Raw genomic sequence first — 16,473 nt, forward strand, 5'->3', positions numbered from 1 at the left:
AAATTAATTGCCCAGAACAAGGCAACAGCAACAACAACAACAGTTGCATCTAATACGAGTCAAGCAGAAGCTCGACTCCCTCCAATTAATTTACCCACTTTCTCAGGAAAAGATGAGGAAGATTGGGACGAATTTTGGAACAAATTCGTTGACCTTGTAGACTCAAAACAATCTTTACCAAAGAGTAGTAAATTCTCTTATTTGCAAGGCCAATTATCAGGTGAGGCTAAAACAGTAGTATCCCATCTGAGATTAACTAATGACGGCTATGATCTGGCAGTAAAACTCCTCAAGGATAATTATGCTGATCCAGAAGTAAGAACATCACATTTAGTTCATGAGCTGTTGCATTTACCCCCACCGGAGGCTTCAGCTGATTCACTCCAAGTCTTCAAGCTGGAGGTAGAATCATTGATCAATGCCCTCAGCCTGACAGCAGATACAAACGGGGCTGAGTGGGTCTTGAAAATAATTGTCCAGGAGAAAATACCTAGGGACATATTGAGACAAATAAGTGCTCATTACAATAAAAGCATCTTATCCATGAATGAAATATCTGAAGGTTTAAAGTCAGTAGTTCATCAATTACGAACACATGACAAATTAAAACCACCAAGTAAACCCTCAGAAACCAATAATAGTAAACCACAGAGTACCAAAGGTACTCCAAATCAATCTAGACAATATAATTCAACACCAAAGTGGAACAGTGGCAGTGTGGGCGTATATGCAGTGGGACCCTCCAAGCCTATAGTTACTGTGTCACCCAAGAACGTGACACCAAAGGGTACTGGAAGCTATGGAACATGTTTGTTCTGCAATGAGAAACATTCAATGTACCACTGCTCTAATTTTCCTGATAGTGACGCCCGTGTTGAGCGACTCAAAGATTTGCAACATTGCACGAGGTGCCTCAGGAAACATAACATCAAGGACTGTGATACCCAATTACACACCTGTAATAGGTGTAACAAAGGTCAACACCATGCAGCATTGTGCAGAGACACCAAAACAACGTCTCCAAACCCCAAGGTGGAAGATAGCATTCCCACCACAGTACAGTACTGCAAGGTGCAACCAACAAAGAGTGTCCAATCGGCAAAGTCTAAAGGTAATACGACTTTGCCTACTGCCCAAATTACCATCCTGAATAAGAGGGCCAAGGTCCATACCCGTGGGTTGTTTGACCAAGGATCCCAGAGAACATATATCACTAAAAAGTTGGCAGATGAACTACAATTAAGTCCTGTAGCCCAGATGTCATTCAACATCTCAGGGTTTGTAACAGATGCAGGACCTCAAGTCTACCAGGTGGTACAACCATCAGTACGTTTAGGCAGGTACATCTGTCGAGTACAAGCCATTGTCGTGGACAAAATACCAGTAGACCTACAAGTTCAAGGTCTGAGAGCAACAGCCAAATTCCTGAGAAATAGAGGAATAAAATTGGCAGATAATATTAAGTCTGATCACCTCACCGACTTCGGTCTCCTTGTAGGGACAGACTATTGCCATCGATTCATCGGTAGCCCTACTAAATATCAGGGCATAACCATGTTAAACTCTGCAGGAGGTAAATTACTCTCAGGCCCAGTATCAAGCCTGAGGAGACCTATGCCTGCAGATAAACAATACCAGTAGAAATCTAAATTTGTCAGCTGATTATATTTCTCCAGTAGCATTATACTAAGGAGATTACAGCTGACTATAGTAACAGAGGTTGATGTTAGTATCATCATTTAAAGCTGGAGATGAGTTCATGAGGCCTCAGTGGCAAATCAGTGAACAGTAGCCTAAAACAGCTACAAGTCACTGCGACCAATGTCACTGAACCTACTGCAGTCTCAGAACCATACTTTACTTTAATGATGAGCTATTCAATCTTCTGAATCAATTAACTAAATTAAACCCCAATAAATCTGATGACTGATTTGATACATTTATTATTTAATCAAGATGTATTCCATGGGCCTCAGTGTTTATATATCAGTGACCAGTTACCTGAAGAAACTTCAAGTTATATCTAATGTCACTGATCTCACTGCAGTCCCTGAATCATACTTGACTGTAGTACTTGATCACATCCAGTCTTCTGGGTTAAATAATATGTAATAAGGCTTGAATATTAGCCTTTCAAGAGTTAACAGGGAAATGAAATTGCATTAGACTTCTAACCCCTGCAACTCTAGTACGGGACATCCGTCCTGTATGAACAGACACACAAATGTGTGATTACTAACTACTAACATCAAATTAATCTAATAATTCGAAGGAGGAGTATCGGTGTTCGTCTGTTCTAATTAGGACTTCGACCCGTGAGCAGCCCCCTGGGGAATTATGTCGGAAAATCCGACACCATTTAATAATCATACAGATAATAGCTGTATTGTATAAACAAGTTACCCATAGAAAACATAACTTGTAGTGGAATTACCATCTAAAGAAAACGGGATATCATCACCACATACTATTATAATTCACCACCTATTATGGTGAGAATTATTCTTAAATACATTAGTCTTTGGACTTTACCATCATAAAAACATCTTATATAAATTAACTTAATTATCAATATTAAAGTAGAGTAAATGTGACCCTTCTATCACTTTCTGAAATGTGGACAATGTAAGCCAGGCGTCAGAGTGAGGAGGAGGGCAGCCATGTTTATATTGAGACCAGAGGCTCACACGGGAGCAAATTCGGCTCCTGTTAAATTTACTTGGACGTAGTGTTATGGAAACCAAAGGTGTACCATTGTCAACACGCTGTCTACAAATTCAAGTGTCTATCCGAAACCCGTTTATCATTCATTTATGGCCATTAATGTCAGGATATAGGGTGGCCCGGTTAGATCACGTGGAAGCCTCAAACTAAAGGTAATTAAGCCAGGTCTTCAATGTTCCATGTACAGTTTTCTCTGATATACTTGTCATATATAGAATCTGGCTTCACAGCTAGCGCACTTTTGACAGGTCAAGACGAGGAAGCAAAATTTGTGCACCAGTTACTGGGTGATATGGAAGCTACCTCAAAGAGGATAATTTGGTGTCTACACCCTAGTTATACCTGGTGGACTAACCTGCTGTACTATAAGATAAGGAACCTTTTCAATGTATGTAGTTAATACTGTAGTTTGATTGGCTGCATATATATTAATTTAATAAACCCCCCTAATGTGTAGAGGATCGATTTGTGAGATTAAGAGATTATTGCAGAAATACAGTCCACTTAACATTATACAAATTGCTATCGAAGTATATAAATTAACGTAAATATAAATTCATATAAATTAAATAAATATAAATCTCACAGGTCGGTGCCCACAACTGGCTACTGCCCCCCCCTACTGGTCACTGGGCCCCACTGGCCACTGCAGGGCCCCACTGGTGACTGGCCCCACTGTTCACTGGCTGCCACTGGTCACTGGCCCCCATAGGTCACTGGCCCAACTTGTCACTGGCCTCCACTGGTCATTGGCCCCCACTGGTCACTTGCCCCCCACTGTTCACTGGCCCCCCCCCCCCAACAGGTCACTGATCCCCACTGGTCACTGGCCCCAATTGATCACTGGCCCCAACTTGTCACTGGGCCCCATTGGTCACTGGCCTCGTCTGGTCACTGGGCCCTAAGGATCACTGGCCCCCATTGATCATTAGCCCCCCACTGGTCACTGGCCCCAACAGGGCACTAGCCCCCCACTGGTCACTGGCCCCCACTGGTCACTGGCCCCCCACTGGTCACTGGTCCCCTCTGTTCACTGACCAAACTGGTCACTGACCCCACTCATGGTCACTGGAACCCCCCGGTCACTCGCCCTACTGGTCACTGGCCCTACTGGTCAGTGGCCCCCATTGGTCACTGGCCCCCACTGGTCATTGGCCCCACTGGTCACTGGCCCCCACTGATCACTGGGCCCCACTGGTCACTGGCCCCTCTTTTTAATGGCCCCACTAGTCGTTGGGCCTCACTGGTCACTAGCCTATCTGGTCACTGCCCCCCCCCCAGAGTCACTGGCTCCCACTGGTAACTGCCCCTCCACTGGTCACTGGCCCCCACTGGTCACTGGAACCTACTGGCTACTGCCCCCCCCCCCACAGGTCACTGGGCCCCACTGGTTACTGGGGCCCACTGGTCACTGGCACCACTGGTCACTGGGCCCCACTGGTCACTGGCCCCCACTAGTAACTGGCACCATTGATCATTGGTCACTGGCCCCCACTGGTCACTGGCCCCACTAATCACTGGCCTAACTGGTCACTGGGCCCCACTGGTCAATGGCCACCACTGGTCACTGGCCTCACTGGTCAATGGCCTCACTGGTCACTGGCCTCACTGGTCACTGGCCCCCACTGGTCACTGGTTCCACCAGTCACTGGCCCCACTAATCACTGGCCTAACTGGTCACTGGGCCCCACTGGTCAATGGCCACCACTGGTCACTGGCCTCACTGGTCAATGGCCTCACTGGTCACTGGCCTCACTGGTCACTGGCCCCCACTGGTCACTGGTTCCACCAGTCACTGGCCCCACTGGTCACTGGCCTCAATTGTCACTGGCCCCTCACCGGTCTCTTGCCCCCCCACTGGACACTGACCCTCCTCTGATCACTGGCCCCACTGGTTACTGGGGCTCCACTAGTCACTGGCCCCCACTGGTCACTAGGGCCCCTCTAGTCCCTGGGCCACCTCTGGTCACTAGCCCCACCAGACACTGGCCCCCCACTAGTCACTGGCCCCGCTGGTAACTGGCCCCAAATAGTCACAGGCCCCCTCTGTTCACTGGTTCCCCAATGGTCACTGACCCAACTGGTCACTGGCCCCAACTGGTCACTGGCCCCCACTGGTCACTGGCTACTCTGGTCACTGGCCCCCCAGTGGTCACTGGTCCCCTCTGTTCACTGACCAAACTGGTCACTGAACCCACTCATGGTCACTGACCCCACTAGTCACTCGCCCTACTGGTCACTGGCCCCACTGGTCACTGGCCCCCCCCCCACTGGTCACTGCCCCCCCCACTGGTCACCGGTCACTGGTCCCACTGGTCACTGGCCCCCACAGGTCACTTGTCCCCAATGGTCACTGGCCACTCAGGTCACTGACCCCACTGGTCACTGACCCCACTGGTCACTGGCCCCACTGGTCACTGGCCCCCACTGGTCACTGGCCCCCCCTCTGGTCACTGGCTCCGTCTCTGGTCACTGGCCCCACTGATCACTGGTCCCACTGATCACTGGTCCTTTCTGGTCACTGGCCCCACAGGTCACTGGCCCCACTAGTTTTCTGGCCCCCCCTCTGGTCACTGGCCCTACTGGTCACTGGCCCCCACTGGTCACTGGCCCCCCACTGGTCACTGGCCCCACTGGTCACTGGTCTAACTGGTCACTGGCCCCACTGGTCACTGGCCTCACTGGTTACTGGCCCCCACTGATCACTGGCCCTACTGGTTACTGGCCCCACTGTTCACTGGCCCCCACTGCTTACTGTCCCTAACTGGTCACTGGCCTCACTGGTCACTGTCCCCCACTGGTCACTGCCCTTCTTCTGGTCACTGGGGTCCACTGTTCATTGGCCCCACTGGCCACTGGCTACCACTGGTCACTGGCGCCCCACTGGTCACTGGCCCCACCTGGGCATTGGCTCCGACTGGTCACTGGCCCCCCACTGATCACTGGGCCCCACTGGTCACTGGCCCCTCTTTTCACTGGCCCCACTGGTCATTGGGCCTCGCTGGTCACTGGCCCATCTGGTCACTGTCCTCACTGGTCACTGGCCCCCCCTAGTCACTGGCCCACATTGGTAACTGCACCTTCACTGGTCGCTGGCCCCCACTGGTCACTGGAACCTACTGGCTACTGCCCCCCCCCTACTGGTCACTGGGCCTCACTGGCCACTGCAGGGCCCCACTGGTGACTGGCCCCACTGTTTACTGGCTGCCACTGGTCACTGGCCCCCATAGGTCACTGGCCCAACTGGTCACTGGCCTCCACTGGTCATTGGCCCCCACTGGTCACTTGCCCCCCACTGTTCACTGGCCCCCCCCCCCAACAGGTCACTTATCCCCACTGGTCACTGGCCCCAATTGATCACTGGCCCCAACTTGTCACTGGGCCCCATTGGTCACTGGCCTCGTCTGGTCACTGGGCCATAAGGATCACTGGCCCCCATTGATCATTAGCCCCCCACTGGTCACTGGCCCCAACAGGGCACTAGCCCCCCACTGGTCACTGGCCCCCACTGGTCACTGGCCCCCCACTGGTCACTGGTCCCCTCTGTTCACTGACCAAACTGGTCACTGACCCCACTCATGGTCACTGACCCCACTGGTCACTCGCCCTACTGGTCACTGGCCCTACTGGTCAGTGTCCCCCATTGGGCACTGGCCCCCACTGGTCACTTGTCCCCAATGGTCACTGACTCCACTGGTCACTCGCCCTACTGGTCACTGGCCCCCCACTGGTCACTGGTCCCACTGGTCACTGGCCCCCACAGGTCACTTGTCCCCAATGGTCACTGGCCACTCAGGTCACTGACCCCACTGGTCACTGACCCCACTGGTCACTGGCCCCACTGGTCACTGGCCCCCACTGGTCACTGGCCCCCCCTCTGGTCACTGGCTCCGTCTCTGGTCACTGGCCCCACTGATCACTGGTCCCACTGATCACTGGTCCTTTCTGGTCACTGGCCCCACAGGTCACTGGCCCCACTAGTTTTCTGGCCCCCCCTCTGGTCACTGGCCCTACTGGTCACTGGCCCCCACTGGTCACTGGCCCCCCACTGGTCACTGGCCCCACTGGTCACTGGTCTAACTGGTCACTGGCCCCACTGGTCACTGGCCTCACTGGTTACTGGCCCCCACTGATCACTGGCCCTACTGGTTACTGGCCCCACTGTTCACTGGCCCCCCCTGCTTACTGTCCCTAACTGGTCACTGGCCTCACTGGTCACTGTCCCCCACTGGTCACTGCCCTTCTTCTGGTCACTGGGGTCCACTGTTCATTGGCCCCACTGGCCACTGGCTACCACTGGTCACTGGCGCCCCACTGGTCACTGGCCCCACCTGGGCATTGGCTCCGACTGGTCACTGGCCCCCCACTGATCACTGGGCCCCACTGGTCACTGGCCCCTCTTTTCACTGGCCCCACTGGTCATTGGGCCTCGCTGGTCACTGGCCCATCTGGTCACTGTCCTCACTGGTCACTGGCCCCCCCTAGTCACTGGCCCACATTGGTAACTGCACCTTCACTGGTCGCTGGCCCCCACTGGTCACTGGAACCTACTGGCTACTGCCCCCCCCTACTGGTCACTGGGCCTCACTGGCCACTGCAGGGCCCCACTGGTGACTGGCCCCACTGTTTACTGGCTGCCACTGGTCACTGGCCCCCATAGGTCACTGGCCCAACTGGTCACTGGCCTCCACTGGTCATTGGCCCCCACTGGTCACTTGCCCCCCACTGTTCACTGGCCTCCCCCCAACAGGTCACTTATCCCCACTGGTCACTGGCCCCAATTGATCACTGGCCCCAACTTGTCACTGGGCCCCATTGGTCACTGGCCTCGTCTGGTCACTGGGCCATAAGGATCACAGGCCCCCATTGATCATTAGCCCCCCACTGGTCACTGGCCCCAACAGGGCACTAGCCCCCCACTGGTCACTGGCCCCCACTGGTCACTGGCCCCCCACTGGTCACTGGTCCCCTCTGTTCACTGACCAAACTGGTCACTGACCCCACTCATGGTCACTGACCCCACTGGTCACTCGCCCTACTGGTCACTGGCCCTACTGGTCAGTGTCCCCCATTGGGCACTGGCCCCCACTGGTCACTTGTCCCCAATGGTCACTGACTCCACTGGTCACTCGCCCTACTGGTCACTGGCCCCCCACTGGTCACTGGTCCCACTGGTCACTTGTCCTCAATTGTCACTGGCCCCACTGGTCACTGATCCCCACTGGTCACTGACCCCACTGATCACTGGCCCCGTTTCTCACGGGCCCCCACTGGTCGTTGGCCCCACTGGTCACCGGCCTCCCACTGGTCACTGGCCCCTCTGGTCACTGGCCCCACTGGTCACTGGCCCTACTGGTCACTTGCCCCTCAGGTCATTGACCCCACTGGTCTCTGGCCCCCACTTGTCACTGACCCTACTTGTCACTAGCCCCACTGGTCACTGGTTCCCACTGGTCACTGGCCCCCCACTGGTCACTGGCCCCACTGATCACTGGTCCCTTTGATCACTGGTCCTCTCTGGTCACTGGTCACTGGCCCCCACTGGTCATTGGCCCCGTCTGGTCACTTGTCCCAACTGGTCACTGGCCCACACTGGTCACTGCCCTTCCTCTGGTCACTGGGGTCCACTGTTCTCTGGCCCCACTGGCCACTGGCCACCACTGGTCACTGGTCCCCCACTAGTCACTGGCCCCGACTAGTCATTGGCTCCGACTGGTCACTGGCCCCCCCCCCCCCCACTGGTCACTGGCCCCCACTGATCACTGGGCCCCACTGGTTACTGGCCCCTCTTTTCACTGGCCCCACTGGTCATTGGGCCTCACTGGTCACTGGCTCATCTGGTCACTGTCCTCTCTGGTCACTGGCCCCCCCCCTAGTCACTGGCCCTCCACTGGTCGCTGGCCCCCACTGATCACTGGAAACTACTGGCTACTGCCCCCCCCCACAGGTCACTTGGCCCCACTGATGTCTGGCCCCCACTGGTCATTGGCCCCCACTGGTCACTGGCCCTCACTGGTCACTGGCCCCCTATTGGTCACTGTCCCCACTGGTCACTGGCCCCCCATTGGTCACTGTCCCCACTGGTTACTGGCCCCAGCTGGTCACTAGGCTCCCACAGGTCAGTAGGCCCCCACTGGTCACGGAGCCTTACTGGTCACTGGCCCCCACTAGTCACTGGCCCCCCTCTGATCACTGGGCCCTACTGGTCAATGGGCCCCACTCGTCACTGGCCGTTCTGGTCACTGGTCCCACTGATCACTGGGCCCCTATGGTCACTGGCCCCTCTGGTCACTGGGCCCCACTGGTCACTGGACCCAACTGGTCACTGGGCCCAACTGGTCACTGGGCCCAACTGGTCACTGGGCCCAACTGGTCACTGGGCCCCTCTGGTCACTGGTCACTGGCCCCCACTGGTTACTGGCCCCGACTGTTCACTGGGCCCCAGGGGTCATTGTCCCCCACTGGTCTCTGGTCCCCACAGGTCATTGCCCCTTCACTGGTCACTGGGCCCCCACTGGTCACTGGGCCCCACTGGTCACTGGGCCTCACTGGTCACTGGCCCTCACTGGTCATTGGCCCCCCCTGGTCACTTGCCCCCCACTGTTCACTGGCCCCCACTGGTCACTGGTCCCCACTGGACACTGGCCCCAACGGGTCACTGGCCCAAACTTGTTACTGGGCCCCACTTGTCACTGGCCCTTCTGGTCACTGGTCCCACTGGTCTCTGGCCCCCAATGGTCACTGCTTGGCCTCTCTGGTCACTGGGCCCTAAGGATCACTGGCCCCCACTGGCCACAGGCCCACTAGTGACTGGCCGCCACTGGTCACTTCCCCCCAATGGTCACTGACCCCACTGGTCACTCGCCCTACTGGTCACTGGCCCCCCACTGGTCACTGGTCCCACTGGTCACTGGCCCCCACTGGTCACTTGTCCCCAATGGTCACTGGCCCCCCCACTGGTCACTGGCCCCATTGGTCTCTGGCCCCACTGGTCACTGGCCCCTAATGGTCACTGGCCACCACTGGTCACTGGCCCCCATTGGTCACTATCCCCACTGGGTACTGGCCCCAACTGATCACTGGTCCCCACAGGTCAGAAGGCCCCCACTGGTCACGGAGCCCTACTGGTCACTGGCCCCCACGGGTCACTGGACCTCCCACTGGTCACTGGGCCCTACTGGTCACTGGGCCCCACTGGTCACTGGCCGTTCTGGTCACTGGCCCCACTGATCACTGGTCCTTATTGGTCACTGGCCCCACTGGTCACTGGCACTCATTGGTCATTGGCCCCCTCTGGTCACTTAACCCAGCAAACAATTTTAGGTTGCCACAACATATCTGGAAAGTATTTGAAAGTATTGGAAACGTTTGTTTTATCGTATCAGATACGATATTGTGTGTGGACTTAAATAGGTTTCCAAAACTTATAACCAAGACATATGTATCTAACACTAATTTGAGATGTTGTGGCAACTTTACACTCCTAACATGAGTCATTCATAATCCATTCATATACCAATATGAATCTCTTATGAAAGGTTTGAGCCAATAACCAGAACCCTTTTCACATCTTTGTGTTTAAAGTTAAATTTCTTGAAATTAAATTATATTTTATATTATATTATTTTTATTATATTTTATATTATATTATTATTTTCAATTTAAATATTAAAACCAATTTAAGGGTAAAAAAAATCTAATAATTTATATTTCTTTTATTATTTACTAACAATTATAATTATTTACTAACGGAGAGAGGGGAGGCTGTACGGCGGAGAGTGGCGGCTGTGGCGGACAGTGGCGGCGGTGGCGGATAGTGGCGGCGGGCGAACAGTGGCGGCGGGCGGACAGTGGCGGCGGCGGGCGGACAGTGGCGGCGGGCGGACAGTGGCGGCGGTGGCGGATAGTGGCGGCGGGCGGACAGTGGCGGCGGTGGCGGATAGTGGCGGCGGCGTACAGTGGCGGCGGTGGCGGATAGTGGCGGCTGTGGCGGATAGTGGCGGCGGGCGGACCGTGGCGGCTTTGGCGGCGGTGGTGGACAGTGGCGGCGGCGGTGGTGGACAGTGGCGGCGGCGGGCGGACAGTGGCGGCGGCGGGCGAACAGTGGCGGCGGCGGGCGGACAGTGGCGGCGGCGGGCGGACAGTGGTGGCGGCGGGCGGACAGTGGTGGCGGCGGGCGGACAGTGGAGGCGGCGGGCGGACAGTGGTGGCGGCGGGCGGACAGTGGTGGCGGCGGGCGGACAGTGGTGGCGGCGGCAGACAGTGGTGGCGGTGGCAGACAGTGGTGGCGGTGGCGGACAGTGGTGGCGGTGGCGGATAGTGGAAGCGGGTGGACAGTGGCGGCGGGCGGACAGTGGCGGATAGTGGCGGCGGGCGGACAGTGGCGTCGGGCGGACAGTGGCGGCGGTGGCGGATAGTGGCGGCGGGCGGACAGTGGCGGCGGGCGGACAGTGGCGGCGGTGGCGGACAGTGGCGGCGGGCGGACAGTGGCGGCGGGCGGACAGTGGTGGCTGTGGCGGACAGTGGTGGCTGTGGCGGATAGTGGCGGCGGGCGGACCGTGGCGGCTTTGGCGGCGGTGGTGGACAGTGGCGGCGGCGGTGGTGGACAGTGGCGGCGGGCGGACAGTGGCGGCGGCGGGCGGACAGTGGCGGCGGCGGGCGGACAGTGGCGGCGGCGGGCGGACAGTGGCGGCGGCGGGCGGACAGTGGTGGCGGCGGGCGGACAGTGGTGGCGGCGGGCGGACAGTGGAGGCGGCGGGCGGACAGTGGAGGCGGCGGGCGGACAGTGGTGGCGGCGGGCGGACAGTGGTGGCGGCGGGCGGACAGTGGTGGCGGCGGGCGGACAGTGGTGGCGGTGGCAGACAGTGGTGGCGGTGGCGGACAGTGGTGGCGGTGGCGGATAGTGGAAGCGGGCGGACAGTGGCGGCGGGCGGACAGTGGCGGCGGTGGCGGATAGTGGCGGCGGGCGGACAGTGGCGTCGGGCGGACAGTGGCGGCGGTGGCGGATAGTGGCGGCGGGCGGACAGTGGCGGCGGGCGGACAGTGGCGGCGGTGGCGGATAGTGGCGGCGGGCGGACAGTGGCGGCGGGCGGACAGTGGCGGCGGGCGGACAGTGGTGGCTGTGGCGGATAGTGGCGGCGGGCGGACCGTGGCGGCTTTGGCGGCGGTGGTGGACAGTGGCGGCGGGCGGACAGTGGCGGAGGCGGGCGGACAGTGGCGGCGGCGGGCGGACAGTGGCGGCGGCGGGCGGACAGTGGCGGCGGCGGGCGAACAGTGGCGGCGGCGGGCGGACAGTGGTGGCGGCGGGCGGACAGTGGAGGCGGCGGGCGGACAGTGGAGGCGGCGGGCGGACAGTGGAGGCGGCGGGCGGACAGTGGTGGCGGCGGGCGGACAGTGGTGGCGGCGGGCGGACAGTGGTGGCGGCGGGCGGACAGTGGTGGCGGTGGCAGACAGTGGTGTCGGTGGCGGACAGTGGCGGACAGTGGCGGCGGTGGCGGACAGTGACGGCGGTGGCGGACAGTGGCGGCGGTGGCGGACAGTGGCGGCGGTGGCGGACAGTGGCGGACACTGGCGGCTGTCTGGCGGTGGTGGCGGGTGGCGGCGTCTGTGATGAGTGGTGGCGGGTGGCGGCGTCTGTGATGAGTGGTGGCGGCTGGCGGTGGTGGGTGGTGGCGGCGGCGGTGGTGGTGGGTGGTGGTGGCGGCGGTGGTGGTGGGTGGTGGTGGCGGCGGCGGCTGGTGGTGGTGGGTGGTGGCGGCGGTGGTGGTGGGTGGTGGTGGCGGCGGCGGGTGGTGGTGGTCGTGGGTGGTGGCGGCGGCGGGTGGTGGTGGTCGTGGGTGGTGGCGGCGGGTGGTGGGTGGCGGCGGCGGCTGGTGGTGGTGGGTGGTGGCGGCGGGTGGTGGCGGCGGGTGGTGGCGGCTGTGGTGGGTGGTGGTGGGTGGTGGCGGGCGGTGGCGGGCGGTGGCGGGCGGCGGCGGCTGTGGTGGGTGGTGACGATCGGCGGTGGGGGGGGGCTGGTGGCGGCTGGCGGTGGCGGGTGGCGGGTGGTGGTGGGTGGTGGCGGGTGGCGGGTGGTGGTGGGTGGTGGCGGCGGCGGCGGTGATGGGTGGTGGCGGCGGCGGTGGTGGTGGGTGGTGGTGGCGGCGGCGGTGATGGGTGGTGGCGGCGGTGGTGGTGGGTGGTGGTGGCGGCGGCGGCGGCTGGTGGTGGTGGGTGGTGGTGGTGGGTGGTGGCGGCGGCGGGTGGCGGTGGTGGGTGGCGGTGGTGGGTGGCGGTGGCTGGTGGCGGCTGGTGGTGGGTGGTGGCGGCGGGTGGTGAGTGGCGGTGGTGGGTGGCGGTGGCTGGTGGCGGGTGGCGGGTGGTGGCGGGTGGTGGCGGGTGGTGGCGGGTGGTGGCGGGTGGCGGCTGGTGGTGGGTGGTGGCGGCTGGTGGCTGGTGGCGGGTGGCGGCTGGTGGTGGGTGGTGGCGGGTGGCGGCTGGTGGTGGCGGGTGGCGGCTGGTGGTGGGTGGTGGCGGCGGCGGCGGTGATGGGTGGTGGCGGCGGCGGTGGTGGTGGGTGGTGGTGGCGGCGGCGGTGATGGGTGGTGGCGGCGGCGGTGGTGGTGGGTGGTGGTGGCGGCGGCGGTGATGGGTGGTGGCGGCGGTGGTGGTGGGTGGTGGTGGCGGCGGCGGCTGGTGGTGGTGGGTGGTGGTGGTGGGTGGTGGCGGCGGGTGGCGGTGGTGGGTGGCGGTGGCTGGTGGCGGCTGGTGGTGGGTGGTGGCGGCGGGTGGTGAGTGGCGGTGGTGGGTGGCGGTGGCTGGTGGCGGGTGGCGGCTGGTGGCGGGTGGTGGCGGGTGGTGGCGGGTGGCGGCTGGTGGTGGGTGGTGGCGGCTGGTGGTGGGTGGTGGCGGGTGGCGGCGGGTGGTGGGGGGCGGGTGGCGGCGGGTGGTGGGTGGTGGCGGCGGGTGGTGAGTGGCGGTGGTGGGTGGCGGTGGTGGGTGGCGGTGGCTGGTGGCGGTGGCTGGTGGCGGGTGGCGGCTGGTGGTGGGTGGTGGCGGGTGGCGGCGGGTGGTGGGTGGTGGCGGGTGGCGGCTGGTGGTGGGTGGTGGCTGGTGGCGGCTGGTGGTGGGTGGTGGCGGGTGGCGGCTGGTGGTGGGTGGTGGCGGGTGGCGGCTGGTGGTGGGTGGCGGCGGGTGGCGGCGGGTGGTGGGTGGCGGGTGGCGGCGGGTGGCGGCGGGTGGCGGCTGGTGGTGGGTGGCGGCTGGTGGTGGGTGGCGGCTGGTGGTGGGTGGTGGCGGGTGGCGGCGGGTGGCGGCTGGTGGTGGGTGGTGGCTGGTGGCGGTGGGTGGCGGCTGGTGGTGGGTGGTGGCTGGTGGTGGGTGGTGGGTGGTGGCTGGTGGTGGGTGGTGGCGGGTGGCGGCTGGTGGTGGGTGGTGGTGGGTGGCGGGTGGCGGCTGGTGGTGGGCGGCGGGTGGCGGCTGGTGGCGGCCTGCTGGGACACACCCTTCACCACTGAAGGTCTGAGAACAACTAACCATATGTCTCTCTCACCCACCAGCCCAGTGTTGCCAGCTCGCGCTCTCAAAATGTTTCCTTCAAAGATTGTATATTATCTTTGAACAACAAGTTTGATTATCAAGGAAATAATGCATATATTATTGTCACATTAATACTGTGCAATATCTTATTACATTCCTGCTAAATAATTATAATTTGAAACAGGACAAAAAATCCAACATATATATAAAAACCAACATTAGAGATCACGAGGCCTAGGCCTCGCCTGTGACCACACATCCTGCCTCCCTGGCCTGCTACTCTCTCACACCTCACACTCTTAACTCTCTCATAATCACTCTCACTCTCTTACTCTGTCACTCTTACTCTGTCACTCTTACTCTCTGTCACTCTTACTCTCTGTCACTCTTACTCTGTCACTCTTACTCACTGTCACTCTTACTCTGTCACTCTTACTCTCTGTCACTCTTACTCTCTGTCACTCTTACTCTCTGTCACTCTTACTCTCTGTCACTCTTACTCTCTGTCACTCTTACTCTCTGTCACTCTTACTCTGTCATTCTTACTCACTCTCTGTCACCCTTACCCATTCATACTCACTCTCTCACTCTTACTCTCATACTCTTACTCTCAATTACTCTTACTCTCAATCACTCTTACTCCCAATCACTCCTACTCCCAATCACTCCTACTCTCAATCACTCCTACTCTCATTCTTACTCTTACTCTTACTCCCAATCACTCTTACTCTCAATCACTCTTATTCTCATTCTTACTCTTACTCTTACTCTTACTCCCAATCACTCTTACTCTCAATCACTCTTACTCTCAATCACTCTTACTCTCAATCACTCTTACTCTCATTCTTACTCTTACTCACTCTTACTCTCAATCACTCTTATTCTCATTCTTACTCCTACTCCCAATCACTCTTACTCCCAATCACTCTTACTCTCAATCACTCTTACTCCCAATCACTCTTACTCTCACTCTTACTCTCAATCACTCTTACTCTCACTCTTACTCTCAATCACTCTTACTCTCAATCTTACTCTTACTCACTCTTACTCTCAATCACTCTTATTCTCATTCTTACTCCTACTCCCAATCACTCTTACTCCCAATCACTCTTACTCTCAATCACTCTTACTCCCAATCACTCTTACTCTCAATCACTCTTACTCTCAATCACTTTTACTCTCAATCACTCTTACTCTCAATCACTCTTACTCTCACTAACTCTCAATCACTCTTACTCTCACTCTAATTCTCAATCAATCTTATGCACTATTACTCACTCTTTCTCTCAGTCATCCTTACTCACTCTTATACTCACTCTTACTCTGTCACTCTTACTCTCTGTCACTCTTACTCTCTGTCACTCTTACTCTCTGTCACTCTTACTCTCTGTCACTCTTACTCTCTGTCACTCTTACTCTCTGTCACTCTTACTCTGTCACTCTTACTCTCTATCACTCTTACTCTGTCATTCTTACTCTGTCACTCTTACTCACTCTCAGTCACCCTTACCCATTCATACTCACTCTTACTCTCATACTCTTACTCTCAATTACTCTTACTCTCAATTACTCTTACTCCCAATCACTCCTACTCCCAATCACTCCTACTCTCAATCACTCCTACTCTCATTCTTTCTCTTACTCTCACTCTTACTCTTACTCCCAATCACTCTTACTCCCAATCACTCTTACTCTCAATCACTCTTACTCTCAATCACTCTTACTCTCAATCACTCTTACTCTCATTCTTACTCTTACTCACTCTTACTCTCAATCACTCTTATTCTCATTCTTACTCCTACTCTCACTCTAACTCCTACTCCCAATCACTCTTACTCCCAATCACTCTTACTCTCAATCACTCTTACTCCCAATCACTCTTACTCTCAATCACTCTTACTCTCAATCACTCTTACTCTCACTAACTCTCAATCACTCTAACTCTCTATCACTCTTACTCTCATACTCACCCTTACTCTCAATCACTTTACTCTCACTCTTACTCATTCTGTCACCCTTACTCTCACTCTTACTCTGTCACTCTTACTCACTCTCAGTCACTCTTACTTATACTCACTCTTACTCACACTTACACACTCTCTGGCACTCTCACTCACCTTCAGTCACTCTTACTCACTCTTACCCACTCTCGCTCACTCTTACTCACTCTAGTTAATAAGAACACGCCAATATAAGACAACAAAACGTTTTCAGATTCTTTCTCACCACTTT

The sequence above is a fragment of the Procambarus clarkii genome, chromosome 89 (assembly GCF_040958095.1).
Source record: "Procambarus clarkii isolate CNS0578487 chromosome 89, FALCON_Pclarkii_2.0, whole genome shotgun sequence".
Taxonomy (NCBI): Eukaryota; Metazoa; Arthropoda; class Malacostraca; order Decapoda; family Cambaridae; genus Procambarus; species Procambarus clarkii.